This window comes from Muntiacus reevesi, chromosome 2, assembly GCF_963930625.1.
Source record: "Muntiacus reevesi chromosome 2, mMunRee1.1, whole genome shotgun sequence".
Taxonomy (NCBI): Eukaryota; Metazoa; Chordata; class Mammalia; order Artiodactyla; family Cervidae; genus Muntiacus; species Muntiacus reevesi.
The window spans coordinates 91,038,879-91,057,625 of record NC_089250.1 but is presented as its reverse complement, the minus strand read 5'-3'; the positions used below and the strand labels follow the sequence as shown (position 1 = coordinate 91,057,625).

General features: G+C 64.1%; 5 non-coding genes across 5 annotated transcripts; all 5 read left to right on the top strand.

Moving 5' to 3' along the window:
• Positions 1-791: 791 nt before the first annotated feature.
• On the top strand, positions 792-910 carry LOC136162341 (5S ribosomal RNA). Its single transcript, XR_010662141.1, has one exon. It is a non-coding gene; the product is annotated as a 5S ribosomal RNA (ribosomal RNA).
• A 3,626-nt stretch (positions 911-4,536) lies between these two features.
• LOC136162329 (5S ribosomal RNA) lies at positions 4,537-4,655 on the top strand. Its single transcript, XR_010662130.1, has one exon. It is a non-coding gene; the product is annotated as a 5S ribosomal RNA (ribosomal RNA).
• Positions 4,656-8,279: 3,624 nt separating this feature from the next.
• On the top strand, positions 8,280-8,398 carry LOC136162317 (5S ribosomal RNA). The gene has a single exon (XR_010662120.1). It is a non-coding gene; the product is annotated as a 5S ribosomal RNA (ribosomal RNA).
• A 3,624-nt stretch (positions 8,399-12,022) lies between these two features.
• Positions 12,023-12,141, top strand: LOC136162306 (5S ribosomal RNA). Its single transcript, XR_010662109.1, has one exon. It is a non-coding gene; the product is annotated as a 5S ribosomal RNA (ribosomal RNA).
• Positions 12,142-15,767: 3,626 nt separating this feature from the next.
• Positions 15,768-15,886, top strand: LOC136162293 (5S ribosomal RNA). Its single transcript, XR_010662097.1, has one exon. It is a non-coding gene; the product is annotated as a 5S ribosomal RNA (ribosomal RNA).
• Positions 15,887-18,747: the final 2,861 nt, after the last annotated feature.

Below are 18,747 nucleotides of genomic sequence, written 5' to 3'. Positions count from 1 at the left end.
GGCCTCCCGTCGCTTCCTCTGGCCCCGGCCTCTCACAGGTTGCTGGGGCTCTGGCTCTGGCTGACGAGCTTGCCCCGGCCGGCTTGTCTCAGCTGGCGTGGGCGCGTGCGAGTGTCTGTGTGTCCGTCCGTGTGGCTGCCTGTCTGTCGCCCGTGTGCTCTCTCAGGAAGGTCCTGTGCTTGGCTGGCGGCGTGGAGGCAAGTGGGGCCTCGTTCGGCCGAAGGGGCGGGGCTGACGCTCTGCTGTCGACCGCGCTGCTGGCTCCCCGTGGGTTTGGGCACCGGGCAGGTGCCGGGCAGGATGGGCGCTCAGGGCCCCGGCTGGGCTGCGCAGGAGGCCCAGAGGAGGCTCAGAGGTCCCCGGGCGGCGGGCGGCGGCGGGCAGCGGCGGGCCCGGAAGCCGGAGACCTCCGGGGCAACCTGGCCCTGTGCAGCGGACGACGGGATGGGGGTGGGGGCGCCGCCCAGCCCGGGGCGGGCCTGCAGAGGCCCGGGGTGGGAGAGCGCCGAGACCTCCGCGCCCCTCCCGCCCCCGCACGGACGCACGCACGCACGCACGCCGGGACTGCGGCTGGGGGGTCCCGGGAGCCCGGAGGGCCAGGCGGGTGCTGGCAGGGGGTGATGGTGTGCGGGGGCGGGGCGGCGTGCCGGAGTGCGGTGGCGGGTCGACCGGCTCAGGTACAGCGCGCGGCCCGTGGAGAGGTGCGGCCGGCTGGCCCGACCGGCAGGCAGGGCACAGCGAAAGGGAGGCGCGGCGCAGGGCTCTTAGGGAGCCTGGAGGCAGCCGCCTCCGTCTACGGCCATACCACCCTGAACGCGCCCGATCTCGTCTGATCTCGGAAGCTAAGCAGGGTCGGGCCTGGTTAGTACTTGGATGGGAGACCGCCTGGGAATACCGGGTGCTGTAGGCTTTTTGCCTCCCCTCTCCTTTAGCCCCCGCCCCACACCTCCCCCAGCCCCGGCGTGGCCCTGCACCGCAAGCCCCACCAGCCCCTGGCCCCTTGCACCCCAGCGCGCTCACAGCCGTCCGTCGCCTGCCTTCCAGCCGGCGGCCCTCGCAGGCAGCAGCAGCGTGCCAACTCTTGGATCCCCGCGGCCACAGCCCCTCCCCGGGTGGGAGACCGGGGCCGGGGGGTGGGGGTGGGGGTGGGGGTTAGGGGGCCCGATGCCCGCCACAGACCTGGGCTGCCTCCGCGCGGCCCGAGAGCCCCTCCGCTTTCGGCTTCCAAAAACCACATGACCTCCCGGTCTCCGTCTGGGGCTCCCTAGGCAAGCCTCAGTCCATCCCGGGGGCTGCCCCACGCCCCAGCCCCACCCACAACCCTAGTGCCATCCTCGCACGCGACAGCGCGTGCTCTCCCGCGGGCTCACACACACACACACACACGCAGACACACCCCCCCCCACACACACACCCACACACCCAGCCCGCCGCCGAGGCAGGTCAGGAGCCAGGGACCACAGGTAAGGGAGATGGAGAAAGAGGGAGAGAGAAACCGCAAGAGGACCACACAGGCTTCCCAACAACCCACGGCCTCCACACCCTCGGCCCTCCAATCTGGGTATCCCCCCGGACCCCAGTCGGCCCGCCCACACCCTTGCCCACTGACACACTCACACACACACTCTCACACACTCACCCTCTGGCCTTTGGGCGGGGGCTGGGTCTTGCCTCAGGTAGCCAAGCCGAAGGGGACCTTTGAGACCTCGGCTGCCAAAGACGTCTTGGGGACCCCACGGGGCTCTGCCAGCCCCAGGGCACCGCGTCCAGCTGGGGCCCGGGCCCAAGGCTGACGCCCCGTCCCTTGGGGCAGCTGCTTCTTCCGCCTGGCCTCTGTCTGATGTGCGTCAGGGACTGTGCCACTGTGTCTGGCTCGGATCGGATGCCATCCTCCTCCGGTGTCTGCCTCCCGTTTTCTGTCCGTCAGTCGCTGTGTCTCCCTCCCTCTCTCTGTCTCTGTGTGTGTGTGTGTGTGTGTGTGGTGTTGGATCACAGGGTGGGAAGCTGTGTGTGTGTGTGTGTGTGTGTGTGTGTGTGTGTGTGTGTGTGTGTGTCTGGTGTTGGATCACAGGGTGGGAAGCTGTGTGTGTGTGTGTGTGTGTGTGTGTGGTGTTGGATCACAGTGCGGGAAACTGCGTTGCCTAGAACAGAGTTTAGTTATAAATGAAGGAGATGTAGAGCCAGAATGGGCTTCCCAGGTGGTGCTAGCAGTAAAGAACCTGTCTGCCAACGCAGGGGATGAAGGAGATGTGGGTTTGATACCTGGGTTGGGAAGATCCCCTGGAGAACGACATGACAACCTACTTCAGTATGCTTGCCTCGAGGATGCTACAGTAAGCGGAGCCTGGCGGGCTACAGCCCATGGGGTCACAAACAGTCAGACAGGACTGAATCAACGTGGCACAGAAGCATGCACACGGAGGCAGAGTATGAAGGATCTTGATTCTGGGCAGAAAGTTAATATCTCATTGTGGATTCTTAGGCAGAGAAGCAGCAGCAAGGCAGTCACAGCCTTGTGAGAGAAGAACAGGTAAGACAGAGGGTTAAATTTAGAGGCGGTTTGTAAGTGGGCAGTGACAGCAATGGTGAAAGTCATATAACGTCCACTTGTAAACTCCTTGACTCCAGACTCCACAAAACCGGGTCCTACTTTGCACGTATTATGGGAAGCACTTGAAGACAACAAGGACTTGGTGCTTACCAAGCTAGTGGAGGACGGAATTGCTATTGCCTTTCCAAGAGCATTAGTGCCTGTGCAGACACAGGTTCCTTCACTTTCGAGGGAAAGGTTCTGCAACAAAAGGGATCCATTGAAAAGCAAGGAAATATTGTCACTCAGAGATTCTCCTATCATCAACCAAGTAACATTAGGATGAGGCCCACCCCTGGAATAAGAACAGATATGACCGGAAAGCCGTCAAGCCGTAGCCTATCTTCCAGCCAACAGGGCCTTTGGCCAGCCAGCCAGCCAGTCAGTCAGTCAGTCAGCGGCCATGGCGGGTAGCAGCGTGCCACCTTTTGGATCGCCACGGCCATAGCCCCTCTGCGGGAGGATGACCGGGGCCCCGACTCCCAACGCAGGCCGGAGGGCCACTCCGCATTCGGATTGCAAGAAACGAGATGACCGTCCGGTATGCTTGGACTCCACATGATATGCAACCCCACCCCTACCCCCACCCCCCGGCTCCACACCCTTCCCCCCTCCATTCTGGGTATCCCCCCGCACCCCAGTCGGCCCGCCCACACCCTTGCCCACTGACACACTCACACACACACTCCCATACACTCACTCTCTGGCCTTTGCACGGGGGCTGGGTCTTGCCTCAGGTAGCCAAGCCGAAGGGAACCTTTGAGACCTCGGCTGCCAAGACGTCTTGGGGACCCCACGGGGCTCTGCCAGCCCCAGGGCGCCGCGTCCAGCTGGGGCCCGGCCCGAGGCTGACGCCCCGCTCCCTTGGGGCAGCTGCTTCTTCCGCCTGGCCTCTCTCTGAGGTGTGTCAGGGACTGTGCCACTGTGTCTGGCTCGGATCGGATGCCATCCTCTCTCCCGTGTCTGCCTGCCGTTTTCTGTCCGTCAGTCTCTGTGTCTCCCTCTGTGTGTGTGTGTGTGTGTGTGTGTGTGTGTGTGTCTGCGCGCGCGCGCCCGTCTGCCTGCCTGCCTGCCTGCCTGCATCTCCCTCTCGGCCGTCCTCGAGTCTTGTCTCTGAAGCTCCGTCCCTTTCTGTCTCTGTATCTCCTGACACGCGGCCTCCCGTCGCTTCCTCTGGCCCCGGCCTCTCACAGGTTGCTGGGGCTCTGGCTCTGGCTGACGAGCTTGCCCCGGCCGGCTTGTCTCAGCTGGCGTGGGCGCGTGCGAGTGTCTGTGTGTCCGTCCGTGTGGCTGCCTGTCTGTCGCCCGTGTGCTCTCTCAGGAAGGTCCTGTGCTTGGCTGGCGGCGTGGAGGCAAGTGGGGCCTCGTTCGGCCGAAGGGGCGGGGCTGACGCTCTGCTGTCGACCGCGCTGCTGGCTCCCCGTGGGTTTGGGCACCGGGCAGGTGCCGGGCAGGATGGGCGCTCAGGGCCCCGGCTGGGCTGCGCAGGAGGCCCAGAGGAGGCTCAGAGGTCCCCGGGCGGCGGGCGGCGGCGGGCAGCGGCGGGCCCGGAAGCCGGAGACCTCCGGGGCAACCTGGCCCTGTGCAGCGGACGACGGGATGGGGGTGGGGGCGCCGCCCAGCCCGGGGCGGGCCTGCAGAGGCCCGGGGTGGGAGAGCGCCGAGACCTCCGCGCCCCTCCCGCCCCCGCACGGACGCACGCACGCACGCACGCCGGGACTGCGGCTGGGGGGTCCCGGGAGCCCGGAGGGCCAGGCGGGTGCTGGCAGGGGGTGATGGTGTGCGGGGGCGGGGCGGCGTGCCGGAGTGCGGTGGCGGGTCGACCGGCTCAGGTACAGCGCGCGGCCCGTGGAGAGGTGCGGCCGGCTGGCCCGACCGGCAGGCAGGGCACAGCGAAAGGGAGGCGCGGCGCAGGGCTCTTAGGGAGCCTGGAGGCAGCCGCCTCCGTCTACGGCCATACCACCCTGAACGCGCCCGATCTCGTCTGATCTCGGAAGCTAAGCAGGGTCGGGCCTGGTTAGTACTTGGATGGGAGACCGCCTGGGAATACCGGGTGCTGTAGGCTTTTTGCCTCCCCTCTCCTTTAGCCCCCGCCCCACACCTCCCCCAGCCCCGGCGTGGCCCTGCACCGCAAGCCCCACCAGCCCCTGGCCCCTTGCACCCCAGCGCGCTCACAGCCGTCCGTCGCCTGCCTTCCAGCCGGCGGCCCTCGCAGGCAGCAGCAGCGTGCCAACTCTTGGATCCCCGCGGCCACAGCCCCTCCCCGGGTGGGAGACCGGGGCCGGGGGGTGGGGGTGGGGGTGGGGGTTAGGGGGCCCGATGCCCGCCACAGACCTGGGCTGCCTCCGCGCGGCCCGAGAGCCCCTCCGCTTTCGGCTTCCAAAAACCACATGACCTCCCGGTCTCCGTCTGGGGCTCCCTAGGCAAGCCTCAGTCCATCCCGGGGGCTGCCCCACGCCCCAGCCCCACCCACAACCCTAGTGCCATCCTCGCACGCGACAGCGCGTGCTCTCCCGCGGGCTCACACACACACACACACACGCAGACACACCCCCCCCCACACACACACCCACACACCCAGCCCGCCGCCGAGGCAGGTCAGGAGCCAGGGACCACAGGTAAGGGAGATGGAGAAAGAGGGAGAGAGAAACCGCAAGAGGACCACACAGGCTTCCCAACAACCCACGGCCTCCACACCCTCGGCCCTCCAATCTGGGTATCCCCCCGGACCCCAGTCGGCCCGCCCACACCCTTGCCCACTGACACACTCACACACACACTCTCACACACTCACCCTCTGGCCTTTGGGCGGGGGCTGGGTCTTGCCTCAGGTAGCCAAGCCGAAGGGGACCTTTGAGACCTCGGCTGCCAAAGACGTCTTGGGGACCCCACGGGGCTCTGCCAGCCCCAGGGCACCGCGTCCAGCTGGGGCCCGGGCCCAAGGCTGACGCCCCGTCCCTTGGGGCAGCTGCTTCTTCCGCCTGGCCTCTGTCTGATGTGCGTCAGGGACTGTGCCACTGTGTCTGGCTCGGATCGGATGCCATCCTCCTCCGGTGTCTGCCTCCCGTTTTCTGTCCGTCAGTCGCTGTGTCTCCCTCCCTCTCTCTGTCTCTGTGTGTGTGTGTGTGTGTGTGTGGTGTTGGATCACAGGGTGGGAAGCTGTGTGTGTGTGTGTGTGTGTGTGTGTGTGTGTGTGTGTGTGTGTGTGTGTCTGGTGTTGGATCACAGGGTGGGAAGCTGTGTGTGTGTGTGTGTGTGTGTGTGTGGTGTTGGATCACAGTGCGGGAAACTGCGTTGCCTAGAACAGAGTTTAGTTATAAATGAAGGAGATGTAGAGCCAGAATGGGCTTCCCAGGTGGTGCTAGCAGTAAAGAACCTGTCTGCCAACGCAGGGGATGAAGGAGATGTGGGTTTGATACCTGGGTTGGGAAGATCCCCTGGAGAACGACATGACAACCTACTTCAGTATGCTTGCCTCGAGGATGCTACAGTAAGCGGAGCCTGGCGGGCTACAGCCCATGGGGTCACAAACAGTCAGACAGGACTGAATCAACGTGGCACAGAAGCATGCACACGGAGGCAGAGTATGAAGGATCTTGATTCTGGGCAGAAAGTTAATATCTCATTGTGGATTCTTAGGCAGAGAAGCAGCAGCAAGGCAGTCACAGCCTTGTGAGAGAAGAACAGGTAAGACAGAGGGTTAAATTTAGAGGCGGTTTGTAAGTGGGCAGTGACAGCAATGGTGAAAGTCATATAACGTCCACTTGTAAACTCCTTGACTCCAGACTCCACAAAACCGGGTCCTACTTTGCACGTATTATGGGAAGCACTTGAAGACAACAAGGACTTGGTGCTTACCAAGCTAGTGGAGGACGGAATTGCTATTGCCTTTCCAAGAGCATTAGTGCCTGTGCAGACACAGGTTCCTTCACTTTCGAGGGAAAGGTTCTGCAACAAAAGGGATCCATTGAAAAGCAAGGAAATATTGTCACTCAGAGATTCTCCTATCATCAACCAAGTAACATTAGGATGAGGCCCACCCCTGGAATAAGAACAGATATGACCGGAAAGCCGTCAAGCCGTAGCCTATCTTCCAGCCAACAGGGCCTTTGGCCAGCCAGCCAGCCAGTCAGTCAGTCAGTCAGCGGCCATGGCGGGTAGCAGCGTGCCACCTTTTGGATCGCCACGGCCATAGCCCCTCTGCGGGAGGATGACCGGGGCCCCGACTCCCAACGCAGGCCGGAGGGCCACTCCGCATTCGGATTGCAAGAAACGAGATGACCGTCCGGTATGCTTGGACTCCACATGATATGCAACCCCACCCCTACCCCCACCCCCCGGCTCCACACCCTTCCCCCCTCCATTCTGGGTATCCCCCCGCACCCCAGTCGGCCCGCCCACACCCTTGCCCACTGACACACTCACACACACACTCCCATACACTCACTCTCTGGCCTTTGCACGGGGGCTGGGTCTTGCCTCAGGTAGCCAAGCCGAAGGGAACCTTTGAGACCTCGGCTGCCAAGACGTCTTGGGGACCCCACGGGGCTCTGCCAGCCCCAGGGCGCCGCGTCCAGCTGGGGCCCGGCCCGAGGCTGACGCCCCGCTCCCTTGGGGCAGCTGCTTCTTCCGCCTGGCCTCTCTCTGAGGTGTGTCAGGGACTGTGCCACTGTGTCTGGCTCGGATCGGATGCCATCCTCTCTCCCGTGTCTGCCTGCCGTTTTCTGTCCGTCAGTCTCTGTGTCTCCCTCTGTGTGTGTGTGTGTGTGTGTGTGTGTGTGTCTGCGCGCGCGCGCCCGTCTGCCTGCCTGCCTGCCTGCCTGCATCTCCCTCTCGGCCGTCCTCGAGTCTTGTCTCTGAAGCTCCGTCCCTTTCTGTCTCTGTATCTCCTGACACGCGGCCTCCCGTCGCTTCCTCTGGCCCCGGCCTCTCACAGGTTGCTGGGGCTCTGGCTCTGGCTGACGAGCTTGCCCCGGCCGGCTTGTCTCAGCTGGCGTGGGCGCGTGCGAGTGTCTGTGTGTCCGTCCGTGTGGCTGCCTGTCTGTCGCCCGTGTGCTCTCTCAGGAAGGTCCTGTGCTTGGCTGGCGGCGTGGAGGCAAGTGGGGCCTCGTTCGGCCGAAGGGGCGGGGCTGACGCTCTGCTGTCGACCGCGCTGCTGGCTCCCCGTGGGTTTGGGCACCGGGCAGGTGCCGGGCAGGATGGGCGCTCAGGGCCCCGGCTGGGCTGCGCAGGAGGCCCAGAGGAGGCTCAGAGGTCCCCGGGCGGCGGGCGGCGGCGGGCAGCGGCGGGCCCGGAAGCCGGAGACCTCCGGGGCAACCTGGCCCTGTGCAGCGGACGACGGGATGGGGGTGGGGGCGCCGCCCAGCCCGGGGCGGGCCTGCAGAGGCCCGGGGTAGGAGAGCGCCGAGACCTCCGCGCCCCTCCCGCCCCCGCACGGACGCACGCACGCACGCACGCCGGGACTGCGGCTGGGGGGTCCCGGGAGCCCGGAGGGCCAGGCGGGTGCTGGCAGGGGGTGATGGTGTGCGGGGGCGGGGCGGCGTGCCGGAGTGCGGTGGCGGGTCGACCGGCTCAGGTACAGCGCGCGGCCCGTGGAGAGGTGCGGCCGGCTGGCCCGACCGGCAGGCAGGGCACAGCGAAAGGGAGGCGCGGCGCAGGGCTCTTAGGGAGCCTGGAGGCAGCCGCCTCCGTCTACGGCCATACCACCCTGAACGCGCCCGATCTCGTCTGATCTCGGAAGCTAAGCAGGGTCGGGCCTGGTTAGTACTTGGATGGGAGACCGCCTGGGAATACCGGGTGCTGTAGGCTTTTTGCCTCCCCTCTCCTTTAGCCCCCGCCCCACACCTCCCCCAGCCCCGGCGTGGCCCTGCACCGCAAGCCCCACCAGCCCCTGGCCCCTTGCACCCCAGCGCGCTCACAGCCGTCCGTCGCCTGCCTTCCAGCCGGCGGCCCTCGCAGGCAGCAGCAGCGTGCCAACTCTTGGATCCCCGCGGCCACAGCCCCTCCCCGGGTGGGAGACCGGGGCCGGGGGGTGGGGGTGGGGGTGGGGGTTAGGGGGCCCGATGCCCGCCACAGACCTGGGCTGCCTCCGCGCGGCCCGAGAGCCCCTCCGCTTTCGGCTTCCAAAAACCACATGACCTCCCGGTCTCCGTCTGGGGCTCCCTAGGCAAGCCTCAGTCCATCCCGGGGGCTGCCCCACGCCCCAGCCCCACCCACAACCCTAGTGCCATCCTCGCACGCGACAGCGCGTGCTCTCCCGCGGGCTCACACACACACACACACACGCAGACACACCCCCCCACACACACACACCCACACACCCAGCCCGCCGCCGAGGCAGGTCAGGAGCCAGGGACCACAGGTAAGGGAGATGGAGAAAGAGGGAGAGAGAAACCGCAAGAGGACCACACAGGCTTCCCAACAACCCACGGCCTCCACACCCTCGGCCCTCCAATCTGGGTATCCCCCCGGACCCCAGTCGGCCCGCCCACACCCTTGCCCACTGACACACTCACACACACACTCTCACACACTCACCCTCTGGCCTTTGGGCGGGGGCTGGGTCTTGCCTCAGGTAGCCAAGCCGAAGGGGACCTTTGAGACCTCGGCTGCCAAAGACGTCTTGGGGACCCCACGGGGCTCTGCCAGCCCCAGGGCACCGCGTCCAGCTGGGGCCCGGGCCCAAGGCTGACGCCCCGTCCCTTGGGGCAGCTGCTTCTTCCGCCTGGCCTCTGTCTGATGTGCGTCAGGGACTGTGCCACTGTGTCTGGCTCGGATCGGATGCCATCCTCCTCCGGTGTCTGCCTCCCGTTTTCTGTCCGTCAGTCGCTGTGTCTCCCTCCCTCTCTCTGTCTCTGTGTGTGTGTGTGTGTGTGTGTGGTGTTGGATCACAGGGTGGGAAGCTGTGTGTGTGTGTGTGTGTGTGTGTGTGTGTGTGTGTGTGTGTGTGTCTGGTGTTGGATCACAGGGTGGGAAGCTGTGTGTGTGTGTGTGTGTGTGTGTGTGGTGTTGGATCACAGTGCGGGAAACTGCGTTGCCTAGAACAGAGTTTAGTTATAAATGAAGGAGATGTAGAGCCAGAATGGGCTTCCCAGGTGGTGCTAGCAGTAAAGAACCTGTCTGCCAACGCAGGGGATGAAGGAGATGTGGGTTTGATACCTGGGTTGGGAAGATCCCCTGGAGAACGACATGACAACCTACTTCAGTATGCTTGCCTCGAGGATGCTACAGTAAGCGGAGCCTGGCGGGCTACAGCCCATGGGGTCACAAACAGTCAGACAGGACTGAATCAACGTGGCACAGAAGCATGCACACGGAGGCAGAGTATGAAGGATCTTGATTCTGGGCAGAAAGTTAATATCTCATTGTGGATTCTTAGGCAGAGAAGCAGCAGCAAGGCAGTCACAGCCTTGTGAGAGAAGAACAGGTAAGACAGAGGGTTAAATTTAGAGGCGGTTTGTAAGTGGGCAGTGACAGCAATGGTGAAAGTCATATAACGTCCACTTGTAAACTCCTTGACTCCAGACTCCACAAAACCGGGTCCTACTTTGCACGTATTATGGGAAGCACTTGAAGACAACAAGGACTTGGTGCTTACCAAGCTAGTGGAGGACGGAATTGCTATTGCCTTTCCAAGAGCATTAGTGCCTGTGCAGACACAGGTTCCTTCACTTTCGAGGGAAAGGTTCTGCAACAAAAGGGATCCATTGAAAAGCAAGGAAATATTGTCACTCAGAGATTCTCCTATCATCAACCAAGTAACATTAGGATGAGGCCCACCCCTGGAATAAGAACAGATATGACCGGAAAGCCGTCAAGCCGTAGCCTATCTTCCAGCCAACAGGGCCTTTGGCCAGCCAGCCAGCCAGTCAGTCAGTCAGTCAGCGGCCATGGCGGGTAGCAGCGTGCCACCTTTTGGATCGCCACGGCCATAGCCCCTCTGCGGGAGGATGACCGGGGCCCCGACTCCCAACGCAGGCCGGAGGGCCACTCCGCATTCGGATTGCAAGAAACGAGATGACCGTCCGGTATGCTTGGACTCCACATGATATGCAACCCCACCCCTACCCCCACCCCCCGGCTCCACACCCTTCCCCCCTCCATTCTGGGTATCCCCCCGCACCCCAGTCGGCCCGCCCACACCCTTGCCCACTGACACACTCACACACACACTCCCATACACTCACTCTCTGGCCTTTGCACGGGGGCTGGGTCTTGCCTCAGGTAGCCAAGCCGAAGGGAACCTTTGAGACCTCGGCTGCCAAGACGTCTTGGGGACCCCACGGGGCTCTGCCAGCCCCAGGGCGCCGCGTCCAGCTGGGGCCCGGCCCGAGGCTGACGCCCCGCTCCCTTGGGGCAGCTGCTTCTTCCGCCTGGCCTCTCTCTGAGGTGTGTCAGGGACTGTGCCACTGTGTCTGGCTCGGATCGGATGCCATCCTCTCTCCCGTGTCTGCCTGCCGTTTTCTGTCCGTCAGTCTCTGTGTCTCCCTCTGTGTGTGTGTGTGTGTGTGTGTGTGTGTGTGTGTCTGCGCGCGCGCGCCCGTCTGCCTGCCTGCCTGCCTGCCTGCATCTCCCTCTCGGCCGTCCTCGAGTCTTGTCTCTGAAGCTCCGTCCCTTTCTGTCTCTGTATCTCCTGACACGCGGCCTCCCGTCGCTTCCTCTGGCCCCGGCCTCTCACAGGTTGCTGGGGCTCTGGCTCTGGCTGACGAGCTTGCCCCGGCCGGCTTGTCTCAGCTGGCGTGGGCGCGTGCGAGTGTCTGTGTGTCCGTCCGTGTGGCTGCCTGTCTGTCGCCCGTGTGCTCTCTCAGGAAGGTCCTGTGCTTGGCTGGCGGCGTGGAGGCAAGTGGGGCCTCGTTCGGCCGAAGGGGCGGGGCTGACGCTCTGCTGTCGACCGCGCTGCTGGCTCCCCGTGGGTTTGGGCACCGGGCAGGTGCCGGGCAGGATGGGCGCTCAGGGCCCCGGCTGGGCTGCGCAGGAGGCCCAGAGGAGGCTCAGAGGTCCCCGGGCGGCGGGCGGCGGCGGGCAGCGGCGGGCCCGGAAGCCGGAGACCTCCGGGGCAACCTGGCCCTGTGCAGCGGACGACGGGATGGGGGTGGGGGCGCCGCCCAGCCCGGGGCGGGCCTGCAGAGGCCCGGGGTGGGAGAGCGCCGAGACCTCCGCGCCCCTCCCGCCCCCGCACGGACGCACGCACGCACGCACGCCGGGACTGCGGCTGGGGGGTCCCGGGAGCCCGGAGGGCCAGGCGGGTGCTGGCAGGGGGTGATGGTGTGCGGGGGCGGGGCGGCGTGCCGGAGTGCGGTGGCGGGTCGACCGGCTCAGGTACAGCGCGCGGCCCGTGGAGAGGTGCGGCCGGCTGGCCCGACCGGCAGGCAGGGCACAGCGAAAGGGAGGCGCGGCGCAGGGCTCTTAGGGAGCCTGGAGGCAGCCGCCTCCGTCTACGGCCATACCACCCTGAACGCGCCCGATCTCGTCTGATCTCGGAAGCTAAGCAGGGTCGGGCCTGGTTAGTACTTGGATGGGAGACCGCCTGGGAATACCGGGTGCTGTAGGCTTTTTGCCTCCCCTCTCCTTTAGCCCCCGCCCCACACCTCCCCCAGCCCCGGCGTGGCCCTGCACCGCAAGCCCCACCAGCCCCTGGCCCCTTGCACCCCAGCGCGCTCACAGCCGTCCGTCGCCTGCCTTCCAGCCGGCGGCCCTCGCAGGCAGCAGCAGCGTGCCAACTCTTGGATCCCCGCGGCCACAGCCCCTCCCCGGGTGGGAGACCGGGGCCGGGGGGTGGGGGTGGGGGTGGGGGTTAGGGGGCCCGATGCCCGCCACAGACCTGGGCTGCCTCCGCGCGGCCCGAGAGCCCCTCCGCTTTCGGCTTCCAAAAACCACATGACCTCCCGGTCTCCGTCTGGGGCTCCCTAGGCAAGCCTCAGTCCATCCCGGGGGCTGCCCCACGCCCCAGCCCCACCCACAACCCTAGTGCCATCCTCGCACGCGACAGCGCGTGCTCTCCCGCGGGCTCACACACACACACACACACGCAGACACACCCCCCCACACACACACACCCACACACCCAGCCCGCTGCCGAGGCAGGTCAGGAGCCAGGGACCACAGGTAAGGGAGATGGAGAAAGAGGGAGAGAGAAACCGCAAGAGGACCACACAGGCTTCCCAACAACCCACGGCCTCCACACCCTCGGCCCTCCAATCTGGGTATCCCCCCGGACCCCAGTCGGCCCGCCCACACCCTTGCCCACTGACACACTCACACACACACTCTCACACACTCACCCTCTGGCCTTTGGGCGGGGGCTGGGTCTTGCCTCAGGTAGCCAAGCCGAAGGGGACCTTTGAGACCTCGGCTGCCAAAGACGTCTTGGGGACCCCACGGGGCTCTGCCAGCCCCAGGGCACCGCGTCCAGCTGGGGCCCGGGCCCAAGGCTGACGCCCCGTCCCTTGGGGCAGCTGCTTCTTCCGCCTGGCCTCTGTCTGATGTGCGTCAGGGACTGTGCCACTGTGTCTGGCTCGGATCGGATGCCATCCTCCTCCGGTGTCTGCCTCCCGTTTTCTGTCCGTCAGTCGCTGTGTCTCCCTCCCTCTCTCTGTCTCTGTGTGTGTGTGTGTGTGTGTGTGGTGTTGGATCACAGGGTGGGAAGCTGTGTGTGTGTGTGTGTGTGTGTGTGTGTGTGTGTGTGTGTGTGTGTCTGGTGTTGGATCACAGGGTGGGAAGCTGTGTGTGTGTGTGTGTGTGTGTGTGTGGTGTTGGATCACAGTGCGGGAAACTGCGTTGCCTAGAACAGAGTTTAGTTATAAATGAAGGAGATGTAGAGCCAGAATGGGCTTCCCAGGTGGTGCTAGCAGTAAAGAACCTGTCTGCCAACGCAGGGGATGAAGGAGATGTGGGTTTGATACCTGGGTTGGGAAGATCCCCTGGAGAACGACATGACAACCTACTTCAGTATGCTTGCCTCGAGGATGCTACAGTAAGCGGAGCCTGGCGGGCTACAGCCCATGGGGTCACAAACAGTCAGACAGGACTGAATCAACGTGGCACAGAAGCATGCACACGGAGGCAGAGTATGAAGGATCTTGATTCTGGGCAGAAAGTTAATATCTCATTGTGGATTCTTAGGCAGAGAAGCAGCAGCAAGGCAGTCACAGCCTTGTGAGAGAAGAACAGGTAAGACAGAGGGTTAAATTTAGAGGCGGTTTGTAAGTGGGCAGTGACAGCAATGGTGAAAGTCATATAACGTCCACTTGTAAACTCCTTGACTCCAGACTCCACAAAACCGGGTCCTACTTTGCACGTATTATGGGAAGCACTTGAAGACAACAAGGACTTGGTGCTTACCAAGCTAGTGGAGGACGGAATTGCTATTGCCTTTCCAAGAGCATTAGTGCCTGTGCAGACACAGGTTCCTTCACTTTCGAGGGAAAGGTTCTGCAACAAAAGGGATCCATTGAAAAGCAAGGAAATATTGTCACTCAGAGATTCTCCTATCATCAACCAAGTAACATTAGGATGAGGCCCACCCCTGGAATAAGAACAGATATGACCGGAAAGCCGTCAAGCCGTAGCCTATCTTCCAGCCAACAGGGCCTTTGGCCAGCCAGCCAGCCAGTCAGTCAGTCAGTCAGCGGCCATGGCGGGTAGCAGCGTGCCACCTTTTGGATCGCCACGGCCATAGCCCCTCTGCGGGAGGATGACCGGGGCCCCGACTCCCAACGCAGGCCGGAGGGCCACTCCGCATTCGGATTGCAAGAAACGAGATGACCGTCCGGTATGCTTGGACTCCACATGATATGCAACCCCACCCCTACCCCCACCCCCCGGCTCCACACCCTTCCCCCCTCCATTCTGGGTATCCCCCCGCACCCCAGTCGGCCCGCCCACACCCTTGCCCACTGACACACTCACACACACACTCCCATACACTCACTCTCTGGCCTTTGCACGGGGGCTGGGTCTTGCCTCAGGTAGCCAAGCCGAAGGGAACCTTTGAGACCTCGGCTGCCAAGACGTCTTGGGGACCCCACGGGGCTCTGCCAGCCCCAGGGCGCCGCGTCCAGCTGGGGCCCGGCCCGAGGCTGACGCCCCGCTCCCTTGGGGCAGCTGCTTCTTCCGCCTGGCCTCTCTCTGAGGTGTGTCAGGGACTGTGCCACTGTGTCTGGCTCGGATCGGATGCCATCCTCTCTCCCGTGTCTGCCTGCCGTTTTCTGTCCGTCAGTCTCTGTGTCTCCCTCTGTGTGTGTGTGTGTGTGTGTGTGTGTGTGTGTGTGTCTGCGCGCGCGCGCCCGTCTGCCTGCCTGCCTGCCTGCCTGCATCTCCCTCTCGGCCGTCCTCGAGTCTTGTCTCTGAAGCTCCGTCCCTTTCTGTCTCTGTATCTCCTGACACGCGGCCTCCCGTCGCTTCCTCTGGCCCCGGCCTCTCACAGGTTGCTGGGGCTCTGGCTCTGGCTGACGAGCTTGCCCCGGCCGGCTTGTCTCAGCTGGCGTGGGCGCGTGCGAGTGTCTGTGTGTCCGTCCGTGTGGCTGCCTGTCTGTCGCCCGTGTGCTCTCTCAGGAAGGTCCTGTGCTTGGCTGGCGGCGTGGAGGCAAGTGGGGCCTCGTTCGGCCGAAGGGGCGGGGCTGACGCTCTGCTGTCGACCGCGCTGCTGGCTCCCCGTGGGTTTGGGCACCGGGCAGGTGCCGGGCAGGATGGGCGCTCAGGGCCCCGGCTGGGCTGCGCAGGAGGCCCAGAGGAGGCTCAGAGGTCCCCGGGCGGCGGGCGGCGGCGGGCAGCGGCGGGCCCGGAAGCCGGAGACCTCCGGGGCAACCTGGCCCTGTGCAGCGGACGACGGGATGGGGGTGGGGGCGCCGCCCAGCCCGGGGCGGGCCTGCAGAGGCCCGGGGTGGGAGAGCGCCGAGACCTCCGCGCCCCTCCCGCCCCCGCACGGACGCACGCACGCACGCACGCCGGGACTGCGGCTGGGGGGTCCCGGGAGCCCGGAGGGCCAGGCGGGTGCTGGCAGGGGGTGATGGTGTGCGGGGGCGGGGCGGCGTGCCGGAGTGCGGTGGCGGGTCGACCGGCTCAGGTACAGCGCGCGGCCCGTGGAGAGGTGCGGCCGGCTGGCCCGACCGGCAGGCAGGGCACAGCGAAAGGGAGGCGCGGCGCAGGGCTCTTAGGGAGCCTGGAGGCAGCCGCCTCCGTCTACGGCCATACCACCCTGAACGCGCCCGATCTCGTCTGATCTCGGAAGCTAAGCAGGGTCGGGCCTGGTTAGTACTTGGATGGGAGACCGCCTGGGAATACCGGGTGCTGTAGGCTTTTTGCCTCCCCTCTCCTTTAGCCCCCGCCCCACACCTCCCCCAGCCCCGGCGTGGCCCTGCACCGCAAGCCCCACCAGCCCCTGGCCCCTTGCACCCCAGCGCGCTCACAGCCGTCCGTCGCCTGCCTTCCAGCCGGCGGCCCTCGCAGGCAGCAGCAGCGTGCCAACTCTTGGATCCCCGCGGCCACAGCCCCTCCCCGGGTGGGAGACCGGGGCCGGGGGGTGGGGGTGGGGGTGGGGGTTAGGGGGCCCGATGCCCGCCACAGACCTGGGCTGCCTCCGCGCGGCCTGAGAGCCCCTCCGCTTTCGGCTTCCAAAAACCACATGACCTCCCGGTCTCCGTCTGGGGCTCCCTAGGCAAGCCTCAGTCCATCCCGGGGGCTGCCCCACGCCCCAGCCCCACCCACAACCCTAGTGCCATCCTCGCACGCGACAGCGCGTGCTCTCCCGCGGGCTCACACACACACACACACACGCAGACACACCCCCCCACACACACACACCCACACACCCAGCCCGCCGCCGAGGCAGGTCAGGAGCCAGGGACCACAGGTAAGGGAGATGGAGAAAGAGGGAGAGAGAAACCGCAAGAGGACCACACAGGCTTCCCAACAACCCACGGCCTCCACACCCTCGGCCCTCCAATCTGGGTATCCCCCCGGACCCCAGTCGGCCCGCCCACACCCTTGCCCACTGACACACTCACACACACACTCTCACACACTCACCCTCTGGCCTTTGGGCGGGGGCTGGGTCTTGCCTCAGGTAGCCAAGCCGAAGGGGACCTTTGAGACCTCGGCTGCCAAAGACGTCTTGGGGACCCCACGGGGCTCTGCCAGCCCCAGGGCACCGCGTCCAGCTGGGGCCCGGGCCCAAGGCTGACGCCCCGTCCCTTGGGGCAGCTGCTTCTTCCGCCTGGCCTCTGTCTGATGTGCGTCAGGGACTGTGCCACTGTGTCTGGCTCGGATCGGATGCCATCCTCCTCCGGTGTCTGCCTCCCGTTTTCTGTCCGTCAGTCGCTGTGTCTCCCTCCCTCTCTCTGTCTCTGTGTGTGTGTGTGTGTGTGTGTGGTGTTGGATCACAGGGTGGGAAGCTGTGTGTGTGTGTGTGTGTGTGTGTGTGTGTGTGTGTGTGTGTGTGTGTCTGGTGTTGGATCACAGGGTGGGAAGCTGTGTGTGTGTGTGTGTGTGTGTGTGTGGTGTTGGATCACAGTGCGGGAAACTGCGTTGCCTAGAACAGAGTTTAGTTATAAATGAAGGAGATGTAGAGCCAGAATGGGCTTCCCAGGTGGTGCTAGCAGTAAAGAACCTGTCTGCCAACGCAGGGGATGAAGGAGATGTGGGTTTGATACCTGGGTTGGGAAGATCCCCTGGAGAACGACATGACAACCTACTTCAGTATGCTTGCCTCGAGGATGCTACAGTAAGCGGAGCCTGGCGGGCTACAGCCCATGGGGTCACAAACAGTCAGACAGGACTGAATCAACGTGGCACAGAAGCATGCACACGGAGGCAGAGTATGAAGGATCTTGATTCTGGGCAGAAAGTTAATATCTCATTGTGGATTCTTAGGCAGAGAAGCAGCAGCAAGGCAGTCACAGCCTTGTGAGAGAAGAACAGGTAAGACAGAGGGTTAAATTTAGAGGCGGTTTGTAAGTGGGCAGTGACAGCAATGGTGAAAGTCATATAACGTCCACTTGTAAACTCCTTGACTCCAGACTCCACAAAACCGGGTCCTACTTTGCACGTATTATGGGAAGCACTTGAAGACAACAAGGACTTGGTGCTTACCAAGCTAGTGGAGGACGGAATTGCTATTGCCTTTCCAAGAGCATTAGTGCCTGTGCAGACACAGGTTCCTTCACTTTCGAGGGAAAGGTTCTGCAACAAAAGGGATCCATTGAAAAGCAAGGAAATATTGTCACTCAGAGATTCTCCTATCATCAACCAAGTAACATTAGGATGAGGCCCACCCCTGGAATAAGAACAGATATGACCGGAAAGCCGTCAAGCCGTAGCCTATCTTCCAGCCAACAGGGCCTTTGGCCAGCCAGCCAGCCAGTCAGTCAGTCAGTCAGCGGCCATGGCGGGTAGCAGCGTGCCACCTTTTGGATCGCCACGGCCATAGCCCCTCTGCGGGAGGATGACCGGGGCCCCGACTCCCAACGCAGGCCGGAGGGCCACTCCGCATTCGGATTGCAAGAAACGAGATGACCGTCCGGTATGCTTGGACTCCACATGATATGCAACCCCACCCCTACCCCCACCCCCCGGCTCCACACCCTTCCCCCCTCCATTCTGGGTATCCCCCCGCACCCCAGTCGGCCCGCCCACACCCTTGCCCACTGACACACTCACACACACACTCCCATACACTCACTCTCTGGCCTTTGCACGGGGGCTGGGTCTTGCCTCAGGTAGCCAAGCCGAAGGGAACCTTTGAGACCTCGGCTGCCAAGACGTCTTGGGGACCCCACGGGGCTCTGCCAGCCCCAGGGCGCCGCGTCCAGCTGGGGCCCGGCCCGAGGCTGACGCCCCGCTCCCTTGGGGCAGCTGCTTCTTCCGCCTGGCCTCTCTCTGAGGTGTGTCAGGGACTGTGCCACTGTGTCTGGCTCGGATCGGATGCCATCCTCTCTCCCGTGTCTGCCTGCCGTTTTCTGTCCGTCAGTCTCTGTGTCTCCCTCTGTGTGTGTGTGTGTGTGTGTGTGTGTGTGTGTGTCTGCGCGCGCGCGCCCGTCTGCCTGCCTGCCTGCCTGCCTGCATCTCCCTCTCGGCCGTCCTCGAGTCTTGTCTCTGAAGCTCCGTCCCTTTCTGTCTCTGTATCTCCTGACACGCGGCCTCCCGTCGCTTCCTCTGGCCCC